Below are 21,303 nucleotides of genomic sequence, written 5' to 3'. Positions count from 1 at the left end.
GCCTTACTGTTCTTTGTATTATATCTTTACCATGGAACATTTCAGACGTATACTGAAGTATAGATTATCCATCATCCAATTTCAAGTTTTCAACTCAACAATTTTTTTCACCTATATTTTTCCCTACTTCAGTTCAGTTCAGTCACTCAGTTGTGTCCGACTCTGCGACCCCATGAATTGCAGCACGCCAGGCCTCCCTGTCCATCACCAACTCCCGGAATTCACCCAAACTCATGTCCATTGAGTCAGTGATGCCATCCAGCCATCTCATCCTCTGTCTTCCCCTTCTCCTCCTGCCCCCAATCCCTCCCAGCATCAGAGTCTTTTCCAATGAGTCAACTCTTCGCATGAGGTGGCCAAAGTATTGGAGTTTCAGCTTTAGCATTCGTCCTTCCAGTGAACACCCAGGATTGATCTCCTTTAGAATGGACTGGTTGGATCTCCTTGCAGTCCAAGGGACTCTCAAGAGTCTTCTCCAACACCACACTTCAAAAACATCAATTCTTTGGTGCTCAGCCTTCTTCACAGTCCAACTCTCACATCCATACATGACCACAGGAAAAACCATAGCCTTGACTAGATGGACCTTTGTTGGCAAAGTAATGTCTCTGCTTTTTAATATGCTGTCTAGGTTGATCATAACTTTCCTTCCAAGGAGTAAGCATCTTTTAATTTCATGGCTGCAGTCACCATCTGCAGTGATTTTGGAGCCCAAAAAAATAAAGTCTGACACTGTTTCCACTGTTTCCCCATCTATTTCCCATGAAGTGATGGGACCAGATGCCAGGATCTTCGTTTTCTGAATGTTGAGCTTTAAGCCAACTTTTTCACTCTCCACTTTCAATTTCATCAAGAGGCTCTTTAGTTCCTCTTCACTTTCTGCCATAAGGGTGGTGTCATCTGCATATCTGAGGTTATTGGTATTTCTCCCAGCAATCTTGATTCCAGTGCTTCTTCCAGCTCAGCGTTTCTCATGATGTACTCTGCATATAAGTTAAATAAGCAGGGTGACAATACACAGCCTTGACATACTCCTTTTCCTATTTGGAACCAGTCTGTTGTTCCATGTCCAGTTCTAACCATTGCTTCCTGAACTACATACAGGTTTCTCAAGAGGCAAGTCAAGTGGTCTGGTATTCCCATCTCTTTCAGAATTTTCCATAGTTTATTGTGATCCACACAGTACCATCCCCATTTTCAACATCTTGAAGGAAATCCTACATATCATATGACTCCATTTGTAATAATGTCTTTCAAACAAAAAGATCAGGACTGTTACAAAGAAAATCTAATCTCAATATTAGCACACTTAAAATATTAATAAGTTCATCATATAATCAAATATACATTTAGTGTTCACATTTCCCTGGATGTCTCAAAAAATTCTTTATTTATTATGATTTACTTTTCAAATCAGAATCCAATCAAAGTTCATAGATTGCAACAGGTCCCTTAAGTCTATTTTACTCTAAATATCCCTCCTTTATCTTTCTTCTTTATCCTTTGCAATATGTGTGTGTGTGTGTGTGTGTGTTTAAGAATTTGAATGGTTTGTCCTTTTGTGTTTTTTATTGCCTTGATTTGGCTAATTGCATCCCAATTTCAGAGAAGGCAATGGCACCCCACTCCAGTACTCTTGCCTGGAAAATCCCATGGATGGAGGAGCCTGGTAGGCTGCAGTCCATAGGGTCGCTAAGAGTCGGACATGACTGAATGACTTCAGTTTCTCTTTTCACTTTTATGCATTGGAGAAGGAAATGGCAACCCACTCCAGTGTTCTTGCCTGGAAAATCCCAGGGATGGTGGAGCCTGGTGGGCTGCCGTCTATGGGGTCGCACAGAGTCGGACACGACTGAAGCGACTTAGCAGCAGCAGCAGCAACATCACTTAACACTTAACAGCTTCTTTGTTCCTCTTGTATTGTTGGGAAGTTGATAGAGGCTTGATTAGATTCAGGATGGATTTTGGGAGGGGCAAGGTACAGTGACTTTATGGGTGGTATTGCCTACTTCCATCAGTTCAGTTCAGTCGCTCAGTCATGTCCGACTCTTTGTGACCCCATGGACTGCAGCAGGCTAGGCCTCACAGTCCATCACCAACTCCTGGAGTTTACTGAAGCTCATGTCCATTGAGTCAGTGATGTCATCCAACCATCTCATCCTCTGTAGTCTCTTTCTCCTCTTGCCTTCAATCTTCCCAGCTTCAGGGTCTTTGCCAATGAGTCAGTTCTTCCCATCAGGTGGCCAAAGTATTGGAGTTTCAGCTTCAGCATCAGTCCTTCCAGTGAATATTCAGGACTGATTTCCTTTAGGATGGACTGGTTGCATCTCCTTTAGTGCATCAGGAACATTTAATATCTGATTTTCTTTTTTTTGAAGTACTGACAATCATGAATGATCATTGCCTGTATTAATTAATATATTAATTATGCTTTCCAAAATGGTGATATTCTTTAATTTTTTCCTCGGTCATTTACTGGAATATATCTATAAAGAAAAATATCCCTTCCTCAAAATATTTGGATGTTTGTATTCTGAGGTACATTGTAAAAAAAGGAGGATAATATTTAATTCTTTCCCTTTAGTAATTTTCAAGATAAATACATTGATGCTTTAACACCCTTCAGTGTGACCAGTTTTATTTTCAAATTTTGACTGTGAACTTATGCATTTAAACACATCTACTGTATTTCAGTCTGTTGAAGTTATTATTATCTGTATTAATGACCACATTATCATATCTTTGGTTCCTGATTTCTTAAGATAATTCTGCTATTTTTCAAATAGCTTTCTGGATTCCTGCTTTGACAATATTTCAAGTTCATCTTGTAAATTTCCTCCCCCAGATCAATAATCAGCCATTTCTTCAAGGAACTCTGACTATCTGTGTTGGAAACTGGTATTTAAAAGCCACAAGCTAGGCACTAGGGATTCTCATTGCCACTTGGCAGTTTATTATTTCTTGGTCTCTTCAATGGACAGAAGTAGAATTTTTTTTTTTCAGTTTTAAGATATTTTTAATTCAAATTCAAAACTATAAGGTTTTTTTTTAACTTAAAATATATTGAAATTCCATCTCTGTTTCTTTCTCCAATATTGACATTCCCAGTTCTCATTGACAGCAGCAGAATTACTCATTTGGTTTATTCCCTAATACACAGAAAATGGTCCCAGAATAGCATTACCAATACAGAATAGCTTAATTTTTTTTTCTTTTTAGTTCTTTTTGTCTTTAAGTTATAGTCTATAGACCATGTACATTGAAATTACTATGTATTAAGCCATTTGGAGTAGTTACTCTCCAAAAGGTTATGTCACTAACTTAATAAAAAGTAAATTTCACTTTTTCATTTGCTTTAACTTTTAGGGATTGCTTTTCTAAATTAATTTTTTGTAATTATTTAAAAGATCTACCTGATCCTAAAGTCAAACTTGAAAGTATTTTTATTTAATCTAGTTTCTATCTTTATCTTCCCTATCCTATGCCACCTTCCTTCCCCATAGTAACTTTTTTTAGGTTGAAGTTTTATTATTTATCCTTTTATGGCCTTTACTCAGGTAAACAGTAGCATACAATAAGAACTTCTGCCCTCCAAGTGATAAAGTTATTTTTAATTTACATTCCCATGCTCAAGTGTGGTTCACCAGGCACAATCACTGGGACAAAATGACTTGGGCTGAACTGAATCTTTAAAACTAAAGCTCCACTCCCATGAACATCAAGATCTGTCAACCTTCTATGACCCTGGCCCTTCATAAGAACCAACATACTTTATTCTGATAAGTGTCTACAAACTTTGAATCTTAGGGAGAAAGTTTTGAGCTCCTAAATACTTCTCTCACACAAATCCCCCAGCCTCCTAAATACAAATAGGTTCACTTGCCCACTCCCTACTCTAACTCTGCATACCTTAGAGAAAGGCAAGTTTTGTTTAGTCCCACAAAATAAAGATAATGCAGCTATTCATTTCTATCAAGATACTGAAAGAGATCAAAATGTGGAAGAAAACTAAATGCCTATCAATAGATGAATGGATAAAGATGTGGTAAATATGTATGATGTAATACGTGAACCATGAACTTCCTGATGTTCAAGCTGGTTTTAGAAAAGGCAGAGGAACCAGAGAGCAAATTGCCAACATCCGCTGGATCATCGAAAAGGCAAGAGAGTTCCAGAAAAACATCTATTTCTGCTTTATTGACTATGCCAAAGCCTTTGACTGTGTAGATCACAATAAACTGTGGAAACTTCTGAAAGAGATGGGACTACCAGACCACCTGACCTGCCTCTTGAGAAATCTGTATGCAGGTCAGGAAGCAACAGTTAGAACCAGACATGGAACAACAGACTGATTCCAAATAGGAAAAGGAGTACGTCAAGGCTGTATATTGTCACCCTGCTTATTTAACTTATATGCAGAGTACATCATGAGAAACGCTGGACTGGAAGAAACACAAGCTGGAATCAGGATTGCCAGGAGAAATATCAACCACCTCAGATGTGCAGATGACACCATCCTTATGGCAGAAAGTGAAGAGGAACTAAAGCCTCTTGATGAAAGTGAAAGTGGAGAGTGAAAAAGTTGGCTTAAAGCTCAGCATTCAGAAAACGAAGATCATGGCATCCAGTCCCATCACTTCATGGGAAATTGATGGAGAAACAGTGGAAACGGTGTCAGACTTTATTTTTTGGGGCTCCAAAATCACTGCAGATGGTGATTGCAGCCATGAAAGTAAAAGACGCTTACTCCTTGGAAAGAAAGTTATGACCAATAACTTAATAATAGATAGCATATTCAAAAGCAGAGACATTACTTTGCCAACAAAGGTTTGTCTAGTCAAGGCTATGGTTTTTCCTGTGGTCATGTATGGATGTGAGAGTTGGACTGTGAAGAAGGCTGAGCACCAAAGAATTGATGCTTTTGAACTGTGGTGTTGGAGAAGACTCTTGAGAGTCCCTTGGACTGCAAGGAGATCCAACCAGTCCATTCTGAAGGAGATCAGCCCTGGGATTTCTTTGGAGGGAATGATGCTGAAGCTGAAACTCCAATACTTTGGCCACCTCATGCGAAGAGTTGACTCATTAGAAAAGACTCTGATGCTGGGAGGGATTGGGGGCAGGAGGAGAAGGGGACAACAGAGGATGAGATGGCTGGATGGCATCACTGACTCAATGGACGTGAGTCTGAGTGAACTGCGGGAGTTTGTGATAGACAGGGAGGCCTGGCTTGCTGCAATTCATGGGGCTGCAAAAAGTCGGACATGACTGAGTAACTGAACTGAACTGAACTGAGTATTACTCAACCATAAAAAAGAATGAAATAATGCCATTAACTACAATAAGGATGGACCTAAGGATTATCATATTAAATGAAGTAAACCAGACGAAGAAAGACAAATTATCATATGATATTGCTTATATGTGGAATCTAAAAGAAAAAAAGACACGAATGGACTTATTTCCGAAACAGAGACTCACAAACACAGGAAACAAACTTATGGTTATCAAAAGGGAAAGTGGAGTGGGAAGCGGAAATTAAGAGATTAGGATTAACATACACACACTATGTATAAAATAGATAACCAAAAAAGACCTACTGTATAGCACAGAGAACTATACTCAGTATTATGTAATAACCTATAAGGGAAAAGAATCTTGAAAAAAATTCACATATGTTCATTTATTATAACTGAATGACTATGCTGTACACCTGAAATTTACACAATATTACAGATCACTATACCTCAATAAAAGTTTTTTAAAGAATAAAAAGTATTTTAAAAAGTTATTATAAAATAACAATTATATTTAAATGTGTAGTTCAGTGTATCCTTGTTGCTTATTTATTTTATACATAGTGCGTGCGTGCTAAGTTGATTCAGTTGTGTCTGACTCTGTGAGACCCTGTGGATTGTAGCCCCTTGGGCTTCTATGTCCTTGGGATTCTCCAGGCAAGAATACTAGAGTGGGTTGCCATTTCCTTCTCCAGGGGATCTTCCCGACCCGATACACAAGGATCAAACCCGCGTCTCTTGTGTATCCTGCATTGGCAGGCAGGTTCTTTACCACTAGTACCACCTGGGAAGCCCTAGTTTAATACTAGGTTATAATATATAGTAGGGTTATACATAGTAGCCCTGTCTCTTCACCCTGCACCCCTACGATGCCCCTCTCCTAGCCTCTTACCACTGAAAACCACTGGTTTGTTCTCTATATCTGTGAGTCTCTTTCTTTTTTTTAATATTCACTACTTTGTTTTCAGATTCCACATATAAGTGATATCAAACCATATTTGTCTTTCACTCTCTTATTTCATTTACCATAATATTCTCTAGGCCCATCTACGTAAGACAAAAATGGCAAAATTTCATTCTTATTTGTGGCTGAGTAGTATACATGTATGTATATATATATATATATGTACATGTGTATGTACATCTTCTTTATTCATTCATCTGTTGATGGGCACTTGAATTGTTTCCATATCTTGCTATGAACATTCGGGTGTATCTTTTTGAATTAGTGTTTTTGTTTTTTCTGGATATATAACCAGGAGTGGGATTGCTGGATCATAAGGTAGTTCTAGATTTAATTTTTTGAGAAACCTCCATACTGGTTTCCATAGTGGTGATACCAATATATTCCCACAAACAGTATAAAAATTTCCCTTTTCTCCATACCCTCTCCAACTTTTGTTATTTGTAGACTTTTTGATGATGGCCATTCTGACAGGTGTGAGGTGATAGCTCATTATGGATTGGTTTTACATTTCTCTGATGATTAGCTATGTTGAGCTTTTTTTCATGCTACTTACTATTGGCCATCAGTATATCTTTCTTGAAAAACATGTCTATTCAGAGTTTCTACCTATTTTTTAATCAGATTTTTTCCAACTGAGTTGTATAAGCTGTTTATATATGTTGGATGTTAACCCCTTATTGGTCATATTATTTGCAAATATTTTCTCCCATTTGGTAGGCTGTCTTTTCATTTGTTGATGGTTTCCTTTGTTGTGCAAAAGCATTTAAATTTGACTAGGTGCCATTTGTTTATTTTTGCTTTTATTTCCTTTGCCTTAGGAGACAGATCAAAAAAAAAACTTCTAAGATTTATGTCGAAGTGGTCTCCCAATGTTCTCTGTAACAGTTTTACGGTTTCAGGTCTTGTATTTAGAACTTTAATCCATTTTGAGTTTATTTTTGTATATGATGTAAAGAAATGTTTTAAAAATCATTATTTTACATGTAGCTGTCCATTTTCCCCAGCACCACTTATTGAAAGACTGTCTTTCCTCCCTTATATATTCCTGCCTCCTTAGTCATGGACTAATCGACCATACCTGTGGGTTGACTTCTGGGCTCTCTACTCTGATCCACTGATCTATGTGTCTGTTTTTGTACCAGTGACATGCTATTTTGATTACTGTGCTGCCGCTTTATAATACAGTCTGAAGTGATGGAGCATTGTATCTCCATTTGTATTTTTTCCTCAATATTCCTTGGGTAACTTGGGGTCTTTTGTAGTTCCGTATGAATTCCTGGATTATTTGTTCCAGTTCTGTGAAAAAGGTCATAAGTATTTTGATAGAGATTGCATTAAATCTGTAGATTGCTTTGTATAGTATGGCCCTTTTAGCAATATTAATTATTCCAATCCAAGAGCATGGAATATTTTTCCATTTCTTTGTATCATCTTCAATTTCTTTTATCAGTGTTTTATAATTTTCAGAGTATAGATCTTTCACCTCCTTGGTTAAGTTTATTTCTAAGTATTTATTTTTTTGATGTGATTTTAATTGAGATTGTTTTCTTGCTTTCTCTTCCTGAGAGTTCATTATTAGTGTAGAGAAAGTAACTAATTTCTGCATAGTGATCTTGTATCTTGCAGCTTTACTGAATTTATTAGTCCTAATAGTTTTGGTGTGGAGACTTTAGGGTTTTCTATTTATAATATCCTGTCATCTGCAAACAGTGACAGTTTGGGGATGGCTTTATTTCTTTTTCTTGTCAGTTGTGGCTAAAACTCCCAATACTGTGTTACATAGACGTGGCGAGCATGGGCATTCTTGTCTTGTTTCTGATTTTAGAGGAAAGACATTCAGCTTTTCACCATTAAGTATGGTGTGGGTTTGTCATACATGGCTTTTATTATGTTGAGATATGTTTCCTCTATGTCAATTTTATTGAGATTTTTATATGAATGGATGTTGAATTTTTTCAGAGGGTTTCTCTGTGTCTGTTAAGATGTTCATGTGATTTTTATCCTTCCTTTTGTAAACGTGGTGTATCATGTTGATTTACATTTGCAACCATTAAACCGTCCCTGGAATAAATCCCACTTGAGTATGGTGTATGGACCTTTTATTTATTGTTAAATACAGTTAGTAATACTTTGTTGATGATTTTTTTTCATCTGTATTTATCAGTTATTGGTCTGTAATTGTCTTTTTTTTTCCGCTTTTTTTTTTTTTTTTTTTGAGTGTATGTCTGATTTTAGTTATCAGCGTAATGGTGGACTTGTAGAATGAATTTGAATTTCATCTTCAGCTTTTTGGACTAATTTGAGAAAGATAGATATGAACTCTTCTTGGTGGAATTCCCCTGTGAAGCTGTCTGGTCTTGGACTTTTGTTTGGCTGGGAGGTTTTTGTTTTTTTTTTTTGCTTTTGTTGTTGCAAATTCGGTTTCACTACTCATGACCAGTCTGTTCAGATTATCTATTTCTTTCCAGTTCAGTCTTGGAAGTTTGTAGGTTTTTAGATATTTGTTTATTCCTTCTAAGTTGTTCAGTTTGTTGGCATATAACTGCATAATTACCTTATAATTTTTGTATTTCTGTGGTATCAGTTATTTTTCCTCTGTCATTTCTTATTTTGTCTATTTGATTCCTCTTGATGAAATGTTTATCAGTTCGGTTTATCTTTTCAAAAAGAATTAGCTGTTGGTTTCATTGACATTTTCTATTGTGGTTTTTGTTTCTTATTTGTTTATTTATTTATTTTGATCTCTATTTCTTCTTTATTACCTTCTTCCTTCTGGTGACTTTGGGCTTTGTCCTTCTTTTTCTAATTCTTATAGATAGCATGCAAGGTTGTTTTTGAGATTTTTCTTTGTTTTTGAAGTGGGCCTATATTGTTATAAACTTTCTTCTTAGAATGGCGTTGGCTGCATCCCATAGATTTTGGAAAGTGTTGTTTCCATTTTGATTCGTCTTGAGATATTTTCTAGTTTCTTCATTGATTTCTCAATTGACCCCGGGTTTTTCAGTAGCATGTTGTTTAGACTCCATATGTTCATGCTCTTTTTCCATTTTTCTTCCTGTAATTGGTTTCTAATTTCACACCTTTGTTTTTGGAAAAACACTTGATATAATTTCTGTCCTCTTAAATTTGTTAAGATGAATTCAAAAATGTTTAAAACACATGTTTTAATATCCAACATAGGTTTCATAATTTTCCAAATTTAGAGCTGATAGACTTAGTACCTTAAGTTGGTTTGCTGAAAATGGATGTTACTTCATACTTAATTTTTAAAAATATTATAAAGAGTAAAATAAGAATTATGGCATATGTAAAATGGAAGATTTATTATGACAGAGATTTTTCCAGATACATATTCTTCCTAACTTTTTGGGTTTCCCAAGTGTCCTAGCCTAGAAACTATGAATGAATATTGAGAATGACAAGCTTGCTTTAAGTCTGTGCAAATAGGTGCTATCAGCTCAGTCCAGTTCAGTTCAGTTGCTCAGTCATGTCTGACTCTTTGCGACCCCATGAATCACAGCACGTCAGGCCTCCCTGTCCATCACCAACTCCCAGAGTTTACTCAAACTCACGTCCATTGAGTCAGTGATGCCATCCAGCCATCTCATCCTCTGTTGCCCCCTTCTTCTCCTGCCCCTAATCCCTCACAGGATCAGGGTCTTTTCCAATGAGTCAACTCTTCGCATCAGGTGGCCAAAGTATTGGAGCTTCAGCTTCAGCATCATTCCTTCCAAAGAAATCCCAGGGCTGATCTCCTTCAGAATGGACTGGTTGGATCTCCTTGGAGTCCAAGGGACTCTCAAGAGTCTTCTCCAACACCACAATTCAAAAACATCAATTCTTCGGCACTCAGCCTTCTTCACAGTCCAACTCTCACATCCATACATGACCACAGGAAAAACCATAGCCTTGACTAGACAAACCTTTGTTGGCAAAGTAATGTCTCTGCTTTTGAATATGCTGTCTAGGTTGGTCATAACTTTTCTTCCAAGGAGTAAGCGTCTTTTCATTTCATGGCTGCAGTCACCATCTGAAGTGATTTTGGAGCCCAAAAAAATAAAGTCTGACACTGTTTCCACTGTTTCCTCACCTATTTTCCATGAAGTGATGGGACCAGATGCCATGATCTTACTTTTCTGAACGTTGAGCTTTAAGCCAACTTTTTCACTCTCCACTTTCACTTTCATCAAGAGGCTTTTTAGTTCCTCTTCACTTTCTGCCATAAGGGTGGTGTCATCTGCATATCTGAGGTGATTGATATTTCTCCCGGCAATCTTGATTCCAGCTTGTGCTTCTTCCATCCCAGCATATCTCATGATGTACTCTGCATAGTAGTTAAATAAGCAGGGTGACAATATACAGCCTTGACGTACTCCTTTTCCTATTTGGAACCAGTCTGTTGTTCCATGTCCAGTTCTAACTGTTGCTTCCTGACCTGCATATAGGTTTCTCAAGAGGCAGGTCAGGTGGTCTGTGAAGAATTTTCCACATTTTATTGTGATCCACACAGTCAAAGGCTTTGGCATAGTCAATAAAGCAGAAATAGATGTTTTTCTGGAACTCTCTTGCTTTTTCCATGATCCAGCAGATGTTGGCAATTTGATCTCTGGTTCCTCTGCCTTTTCTAAAACCAACTTGAACATCTGGAAGTTTATGGTTCATGTATTGCTGAAGCCTGGCTTGGAGAATTTTGAACATTACTTTACTAACATGTGAGATGAGCGCAATTGTACGGTACTTTGAGTATTCTTGGCATTGCCTTTCTTTGAGATTAGAATGAAAACTGACCTTTTCCAGTCCTGTGGCCACTGCTGAGTTTTCCAAATTTGCTGGCATATTGAGTGCAGCACTTTCACAGCATCATCTTTCAGGATTTGAAAGAGCTCAACTGGAATTCCATCACCTCCACTAGCTTTGTTCGTAGTGATGCTTCCTAAGGCACACTTGACTTCACATTCCAGGATGTCTGGCTCTAGGTCAGTGATCACACCATCGTGATTATCTGGGTTGTGAAGATCTTTTTTGTACAGTTCTTCTGTGTATTCTTGCCACCTCTTCTTAATATCTTCTGCTTCTATTAGGTCCATACAATTTCTGTCCTTTATCGTGCTCATCTTTGTATGAAATGTTCCCTTGGTATCTCTGATTTTCTTGAAGAGATCCCTAGTCTTTCCCATTCTGTTGTTTTCCTCTATTTCTTTGCATTGATCGCTGAAGCAGGCTTTCTTATCCCTTCTTGCTATTCTTTGGAACTCTGCATTCAGATGCTTATATCTTTCCTTTTCTCCTTTGCTTTTTGCTTCTCTTCTTTTCACAGCTATTTGTAAGGCCTCCCCAGACAGCCATTTTGCTTTTTTGCATTTCTTTTCCATGGAGATGGTTTTTTGCCTGTCTCCTGTACAATGTCACGAACCTCATTCCATAGTTCATCAGGCACTCTATCTATCAGATCTAGTCCCTTAAATCTATTTCTCACTTCCACTGTATAATCATAAGGGATTTGATTTAGGTCATACCTGAATGGTCTAGTGGTTTTCCCTACTTTCTTCAATTTAAGTCTGAATTTGGCAATAAGGAGTTCATGATCTGAGCCACAGTCAGCTCCTGGTCTTGTTTTTGCTGACTGTATAGAGCTTCTCCATCTTTGGCTGCAAAGAATATAATCAATCTGATTTCGGTGTTGACCATCTGGTGATGTCCATGTATAGAGTCTTCTCTTGTGTTGTTGGAAGAGGATGTTTGCTATGACCAGTGCATTTTCTTGGCAAAACTCTATTAGTCTTTGCCCTGCTTCATTCCGTATTTAAGGCCAAATTTGCAAGTTACCCCAGGTGTTTCTTGATTTCCTACTTTTGCATTCCAGTCCCCTATAATGAAAAGGACATCTTTTTTGGGTGTTAGTTCTAAAAGGTCTTGTAGGTCTTCATAGAAACATTCAACTTCAGCTTCTTCAGTGTTATTGGTTGGGGCATAGACTTGGATTATTGTGATATTGAATGGTTTGCCTTGGAAATGAACAGAGATCATTCTGTCGTTTTTGAGATTGCATCCAAGTACTGCATTTTGGACTCTTTTGTTGACCATGATGGCTACTCCATTTCTTCTAAGGAATTCCTGCCCGCAGTAGTAGATATAATGGTCATCTGAGTTAAATTCACCCATTCCAGTCCATTTCAGTTCGCTGATTCCTAGGATGTCAACCTTCACACTTGCCATCTCCTGTTTGACCACTTCCAATTTGCCGTGATTCATGGACCTGACATTCCAGGTTCCTATGCAATATTGCTCTTTACAGCATCGGACCTTGCTTCTATCACCAGTCACATCCACAACTGGGTATTGTTTTTGCTTTGGCTCCATCCCTTCATTCTTTCTGGAGTTATTTCTCCACTGATCTCCAGTAGCATATTGGGCACCTACTGACCTGGGGAGTTCCTCTTTCAGTATCCTATCATTTTGCCTTTTCATACTGTTCATGGGGTTCTCAAGGCAAGAATACTGAAGTGGTTTGCCATTCCCTTCTCCAGTGGACCACATTCTGTCAGACCTCTCCACTAAGACCCGCCCATCTTGGGTGGCCCCACGGGCATGGCTTAGTTTCACTGAGTTAGACAAGGCTGTGGTCCTACTGTGATTAGATTGACTAGTTTTCTTTGATTACAGTTTCAGTGTGTTTGCCCTCTGATGCCCTCTTGCAACCCCTACTGTCTTATTTGGGTTTCTCTTACCCTGGACGTGGTGTATCTCTTCAGGGCTGCTCTAACAAAGCGCAGCTGCTGTTCCTTACCTTGGACAAGGGGTATCTGCTCACCACCGCCCCTCCTAACCTTGAACGTGGAAAAGCTCCTCTAGGCCCTCCTGCACCCTAAACATCATCATATCTTCAGTTAGCTAAGAACACATTCACTGGCAAAAATTGTTCTTTTAATTACTACTTTTGAAGTTATATACAGTCTGGCACATTTGGGGATCATTAATACAAAATCCAATGAGACAAAGAATACAAGTGGTTTTCTAAGTAAAGGCTAACATTCATGGCAGAAAAATGGCCTAACTTCCCAAAGCTTCCATGCACTGCAAAAGTATGGACTCAAGTATGGATTTGCCTTCTAAGCATCTGCAAATTTGTCATAGAAATTGTCTATTCTAAAATGTGGCATAATTACTAGGATATTATGTGTTAAATAAACTGTCAGAGACCTCACCTATAATTGACAGATGATGAGACATCTGGAGAAAGCTATGTTTTCTGTTCTTTATTTCCAGTTATTTAGTGGCAAAACTACTGACTTAGTGAGTGTGATCAGGCCATGCAGATAGATCATGAATAAAGGGTTCTGAAGCTGACCTGGATAGTTCATTATTAATGCAAATCTCAATATCATATTTTTCTTGCCAAAATATTCAACATACCTCCATAAAACAGTTGCCATAACTATGTGGGATGGACTAGGTTAAAACTATTCTATATTTTATTCACACACTCAAAATATGATTAGATATTTATTGCTGTGCCTTAAATTGCATTGTTAAATACATTTTATTACATAAATTTGATGAAACCTAATTAATATGAGAGTTTGCTTTTGAAGAAGTCTGCTTGCCTTACAAAATTAAAAACCTAAAAATAACTTAAATAGTTCTTCTTCTTCTTCACTAATTGCTTTTAAGGAAGAGCTAGAACATTAAAATCATGAGAAAAGAATTTAACAAAAATTACAGCTAGTTGCAAAAATATATCCTTGAAATGGTTTTTTAAAATCAAGACTTCTCATGAAGATATTATGTTAATGCCACTGTCAAATAAAAAGTTTATTATTCAGTTTTCAACATGTAACTAAATGAGAGACACATGGTGGAAAAACTCTTCATCTAAATTTAGCACACAGCAAATATTATTTCCCTTAAAAAGAAAAAAATTGTCATTCTATTTAAATCATTTCAAAGTAAGCTTTAAAAGTTTTTTTAATTTATGAGAACAATACAAACTGCCAGAAAACTGGATGTGTCAGGATACCATGAAGAGGATGTATGTTTATTACATGTAGTAATTACAGTTGGGGGAACTATAATTACCATTTTCTAAAGAAAGAGTCAAAGTTGTCAAACAAGTTAATGTATACATTTTTGGGAAAACAAATGCTTAACATGATAGAAAGTCTAGTCTAGTTCCTTGTTTTTATTCCCAAGAACAAATCTAACTCAGAATGTCAAATTGAACTCTATTCTTCAATTTTCCCATCTGCAAAGTGAGGGGAAAGACTGTCTCAAGGGGATATTATACTGCTTCCTCTCCAATCCTTAAAACCAAGTCTGAAATTAGAATTGTTTCCTGCTTGATGTGATTTGTAATCCAAGAGGTTTTGCAAGGGCACCACACTCTAAAATATCTCTCCTGTTGCTGTGAATATTCTGAGGAGCCCAAAGTGTATAAGTTATATGGGGATCTCCCCAACTGAATCACCATGACTTACTGTTATTTTATCAAGAACCCATGTAATCATGAGAAAGAGTCTGAGTGACAGTGTCATAGTGGAAATCCGTAATCCCAACCAATGAAAAATAAAATTATACAGGCTCCTGATATGTACACAGTGAAAGGGGAAGTAGATAGATTCTGGAGATACATTTTTTCCATTTAATGATTTTGCCCAAAGATGTCCATGCTTGAAATTTGAACCTATACTTTAGAATTCTGTACTCCTCTTGACCAAACTGAGCAAATTAAAGACACATTTATGGAGTCTCTCTTATGCTCCAGTCACCATGCCAAGCTCTGAGGAATTAAAAACAGAAAACAAAAATGCAATAATACAGAGATAAACAAGATATAGTGTTTGTTCATGAGGAATTCATGTTATAATAGTTCACCTCTGGAAACATTCAAGAAAGAATATTTTGTTTGTTTACCTAAGATCACGCAAAGTTTTTTTTTTTCTCTCTCTCTCTTTTTTTTTTTTTTTGGCTTCCCTAATGGCTCAGAAGGGGACGACAGAGGATGAGATGGTTGGATGGCATCACTGACTTGATGTACATGAGTTTGGGTGAACTCTGGGAATTGATGAACAGGGAAGCCTGGCGTGCTGCAATTCATTGGCGTGTTGCAAGTCATGGGGTCACAAAGAGTCGGACACAACTGAGCGACTGAACTGAACTGAATGGCTCAGTGGTAAAGAGTCCGCCTGCAGTGTAAAAGACGCAGGTTCGATCCCTGGGTCAAGAAGTTCCCCTGAAGGAGAAAATGGCAACCTGCTCTAGTAATATTCTTGCCTGAAAAATTCCATGAACAGAGGATCCTGGCAGGCTAAAGTCTAAAAATTCACCAAGAGTCAGACATGACTGAGCAAATCAGTACAAACAACACCTGCTAGAAAAAGTGAAGGTATTCACTTTAGCTAAGCATTCAGTTAGCTAAGATTTGAGACGTCTCTTTTTGTTGAGAATCCTGGGAACACACTTCTCTTCCTATTTCTTCCTCTAGAAGTATTGTACTTTCAGAGTAGTTTTGCTCCAAAACGTGAAAATACTGTCAGTTGGTTTTGTATATATAAACAGCACATGACACACAATCGAAATGCACAAGATAAACCTGCCCCCTTTAGCTGAAAGCAAAACTGATTCCAATTTTCAGTAGACCTCAGAGCTGTGAAGTGGGCACTCATCATTTCAAACATGACTTAGGTCTGCGGACAAGTTGTTGAAGACCCACCACTCCTGCCTGGTAAATGCAGAAGAAAAGAACTCAGGGTTTTGATGCTCAATGTGTCTTCTTTGCTCCTGTCGCTCCTGTTAAAACTTGTTGTTCTTACACATGCAGACAGTCACCCATCTTGCCAATACGGATATACTTCTACCAGATTATTGGCCACAGTGGATAATACACAGATAAGTAGAATATAGATGTCTAATCTGGATCATGTAAAAATCAATATTTAACTTTTGACTTATATGTGGCGTGTGTGTGTGTGTGCGTGTGTGCACGCTCAGTTGTGTCCAACTCTTTGCAACTCTATGGACTATAGCCTACAAGGCTCTTTTGCCCATGGAATCGATTCTCCAGGCAAGAGTACTAGAGTGGGTTGCCATTTCCTCCTCTAGGGTATTTTCCCTACTCAGGGATCAAACCTGTCTCTCCTCTGCTTCTTAGTAATCATAGTTCTCTATGCAAAAATAAATATATAAACTGACTTTTTGAAAGAAACTAGAAACAATCTGACTGGAACTAGGTGAATGCTCCTTCTTAAAAAAAAAAAAAGTTCACGCAAATTGTTTGTCAGAAATCAAGAAAAAATATTTAACGTAAAAATGGCAGCCTCCAGAAATGCCAGTATTGTTGGAAAGGATGATTTCTTGAATAATTCACAGGCAGATTAAGCTCACTTTATTGGAAGCTTCTTTAAAGCTGGGACTTCTGGAGAGATCTGAGGCTAATATGTCTCACATACAGATCCTTGTCAGTTCAGAAACTTTCTTAAGATCATGAAGAAGAAAAGATGAAAATAATAAATGAGACAGTCTCCTGGTATTTTCAGTTTTTCTTGGTTCCTGTTAGGTCAGAAACCTCACAGGGGCTCCCTTCCTAATGTTATTTCAGTATAAGTATTTCCACGTCCAGTTCCAGCTGGAAGCAAACACTGCAGACCATGTGAACATTCAGCAAGGACACACAAAATTAGCCCTTAGGTTTTGAACCTTAAAAAGGCTTGGGTCAGGGCTGTTTTTTCAGAATTATTTACACATCCCTTAAGATCAGCAGTGTCACTCTCCAACAGGGTGTCCTTAACCCCAAACTTCTAATTTTCACATTCAACCCAGCCTGGTACTCTCCTTCTCTCCTGCCTCTGACCCACTGATTCTCCAGAGCAAAGGTTTTTTTAAGGACTTAGATATATTTTAAATGCAAAAGAAGAAATACAAAAGACTAGATGAACCTTTTCATGGAAATATCTGATATGGCAATCTCTACATATTTTGAGTAATTTCAAGGAACAAGAAAGTGGATGAGAAACATAAGAACACTTTAAGATCAATTTGGATAGAAAGCAAAATCAAAGTAAGCATTTACTAAAATTTCATAAAATCATATTTTAGTATGATTCATTATTACAAACATATTTGTAGTCCTCAGCTTCCCAAAAGGCTGGCTTCCAAAAGTTTGTTTGTAAGCTGTTTTTCTGCATCTGAAAAGTCATTTCTCTTATAAACAATGTTCTAAATTAGCAGTTATTGGGTTTTGTGTTATGGACCCTTTTGAGAATATCCTAAAAGCTGTGGACCGGCCTCCCAGGTAACTCAGTGATAAAGAATCTGCCTGCAATGTAGGAGATGCGGGTTCAATCCCTGGGTCAGGAAGATCCTCTGGAGAAGGAAATGGCAACTCACTCCAGTATTCTTGCCTGGGGAATCCCATGGACAGAGGAGCCTAGTGGGCTACAGTCCATGGGGTCTCAAAGAGTTGGACATGACTTAGCAACTAAACCACCACCACTGAAAACTGTGGACACACTTCCTAGAAAAAGTCTCATATGCATGTGTACTCTAATTTTTCATACATGTTCAGTGATTTCACAGATCCAATTAAGGACTTCTTTTCTCGGGCACCAGGGTATCTCAAAAATCCATAACCAATGGATGAACTAAGTGGACTTTTCTGCTCTGGTCTGGAGATGGAGCCACTATTTCTAACAACATATTAAACAATACACTTGTAATTATGTCTTTGGAGACTAGCACACCAGATTAGCATCCCTGGCAGCTGCAACAGTTAAGCTACAAGGTGGTAGCCTGATAGCATGATTGTATTCTTACTTCATCAGGGTGCAAGCCATAATTTTTGGTTGTACAGGGTTGAGTAGGAGGGGTGTATGTTTCAAGGGGCAGATATTGGCCTTACTTCTGAAGGACTCATTATTCTTTGAGAAGGTGCTAGAGCATTTGTGCAGCAATTTAGTTATTTATAAAGAATGGTGCCTGAGGTCTGGGTCAAACTACTTACAATGAGCATGTTATAAACCTCTTTTCTTAGATTTCCCCAACAGAAAAGAAGGGTTGTGTCCATATAAAAAACTTGTACATGGATGTTCATAGAGGCTTTCTTTGTAATAGTCAAAAACTGCTTAGTAGTAATATATATTATATATATACTTACCCCATCCCAGCAATCCAGTTCCTATGTGTGAGCTAAGAGAAATAAACACTCATATTCACATACAGATGTTTACATGAACATTTATAGAAGCACTGTTCATCATCTAAGTGAAAAAATGATCCAAATATCCTTCAAGAGGTAATGGATAAATAAACTGGTACATCCAAACAATGAAATGCACACTTCAGTTCAGTTCAGTCCTTCAGTCTTGTCCGACTCTTTGTGACCCCATGGACTGCAGCACTCCAGGCCTCTCTGTCCATCACCAACTCCCAGAGTTTACTCAAACTCATGTCCATTGAGTCAGTGATGTATCCAACCATCCTATACTCTGTCGTCCCCTTCTCCTCCTGTCTTCAATCTTTCCCAGCATCAGAGTCTTTTCCAGTAAGTCAGTTCTTCGTATCAGGTGGCCGAAGTATTGGAGTTTCAGCTTCAACATTAGTCCTTTCAATGAATATTCAGGACTGATCTCCTTTAGGATAGACTGGTTGGTCTCCTTGCAGTCCAGGGGACTCTCAAGAGTCTTCTCCAACACCACAGTTCAAAAACATCAATTCTTCTGTGCTCAGCTTTATTTATAGTCCAACTCTCACATCCATACATGGCTACTGGAAAAACCATAGCTTTGACTAGATGCCCCTTTGTTGGCAAAGTAATGTCTCTGCTTTTTAATATACTGTCTAGGTTGGTCATAACTTTGCTTCCAAGGAATAAGCGTCTTTTAATTTCATGGCTGTAGTCACCATCTGCAGTGATTTTGTAGCCCTCCAAAATAAGGTCTGCCACCGTTTCCACTGTTTCCCCATCTATTTGCCATGAAGTGATGGAACCAGATACCATGATCTTAGTTTTCTGAATGTTGAGTTTTAAGCCAGCTTTTTCACTCTTCTCTTTCGCTTTCATCAAAAAGCTCTTTTGTTCTTTGAATTCTGCCATAAGGGTGGTATTATCTGCATATCTGAGGTTATTGATATTTCTCCTGGCAAACTTGATTCCATCTTGTGCTTCATCCACCTCAGCATTTTGCATGATGTACTCTGCACATAAGTTAAATAAGCAGGGTGACAATATACAGCCTTGACGTTCTCCTTTCCTGATTTGGAACCAGTCTGTTGTTCCATGTCCAGCTCCACCTGTTGCTTCTTGACCTGCATACAGATTTCTCAGGAGGCAGGTCAGGTGGTCTGGTATTTCCACCTCTTTAACAATTTTCCAGTTTGTTGTGATCCACACAGTCAAAGCACATCAGTAAGCAAACTAAATAACAAGCGGAGGTAATAAATAGTCACACTCTAACACTTTCTAATTCTTTTACTGCATTTGCTCGCATCATTTTCTTGAACTTATTTAAATCCATTGTACCTGCTCAGAGAAAGTATCACATGATAGCACTGTTGCACCCCCATTTCCCACTCATCTTCATTGATGACACTCTGGCAGCTTGGAGCCAGCCATGGGAGGAGCACTTACACTATAGAAATTGACAGCTGCTACGAATCGAAGTTTGGATTTATGTGGGTTTTTTGGAGAACTGATTGTTGATATTTACCAGCACACCACTGCACACCTTCCTCTCAGGATGACCAGATGTCCTTTCAGTGGAATGCTGGAGCTTTGGGCAATTATCTAAATCCGTAAGCATGTCTATCCTTGTCTTTAATATGGATATTTTATGAATGTAAATTAAAATTAACTTGTCCAGAACTGATGACAATGAAATGATTCTTATCTATGGACATGCAAATGGCCTCTGTCCAGAAGAGAGACAACCCTCCCATGTATGGAAAGTTGGGGGTCCATTTGCAAGTTGATTTCAATATTCCTGATCATAAATTGTGTTTGTTCTTTGGATTTGCCTTTGAATGAATGTATTTTCTTGATCCCTTATTTAATTAATGATATAAATTATTTTTACATGTCTTTATTTTGCATTTACTTGAGAATCCAGTTTTAGCTTTTTTTTTTTTTGAAAAATATCTTTAACAGCATATGGTTTTGTCTGCAGCACTTGACTGCCTTTAAAATCCCTTACTATGAATATCTGTCTTTTTCCAGTAAGATTATTTACACTCAGGTTTCTCTGCTACCCAGTTTTCCCAACAGAGTTAAATACTCTGTACTTCGAATCACGTACTCATGGATGATACCACAGTACAACCAAAGAGACTTTGCTGTTGTAGCTCTGAGGTGAAATTTCAGGAAATGCTAGTTCTGCAGGAGTGATAAAATGGGATTTTGTGCAAATAGCCAGCATTAAGATTGAGGGAGCTCTGGGTATCTGTCTTTGATTCCAATAAAAGACACAGCAGGGAAGGGAGCCCTACTTTATGTAATTATGTTATGCGATAACTGGAGAGAAATCTTGATGAAGCTTCCCATAGTATCTCATGGGAAATGATATGTTAACAATTGACTTGCTGGCTTCTTTCCTAATGTCATTCATTAACATAACATTAACCAAAAACCAAGTGACCTTTTAAAAATGTCTTTTCTTTGGAATATTAACAAAGTTCTCATTCAGATACTACTTTTGCCTCTATTTTATTTTTTAATCCTTGTAGTTAACATCCCTTAGATCAGACAATTGGGATTCTGACATTTGCTGTACCAAGAACTACTTACAAAATAACTTCCCCTTCTTTCACTCTTTTATTTAACAATTATGTGAACTGTTGTTTCACCATTTGTTGGGATCGGTTCTCCAAACATTAATCCTAAAAACATAGCAGTCACACATCAGCATTTTTATTTACATTTTTCTTTCTTTTTGTTGCTAGTTACTTCATGTGTATTGATGTATATACTTTTTGGTTGTTTGTTTTTTGTTTATTTGTTTGTTTTGTTTTTTAACAATATTAAGAAAATTATAGTTTATGTGGAGACACTTGATA

Source organism: Bos taurus, chromosome 5, assembly GCF_002263795.3.
Source record: "Bos taurus isolate L1 Dominette 01449 registration number 42190680 breed Hereford chromosome 5, ARS-UCD2.0, whole genome shotgun sequence".
Taxonomy (NCBI): domain Eukaryota; kingdom Metazoa; phylum Chordata; class Mammalia; order Artiodactyla; family Bovidae; genus Bos; species Bos taurus.
The sequence above is the reverse complement of the archived record's forward strand: the minus strand, read 5'-3'. Positions refer to the sequence as shown.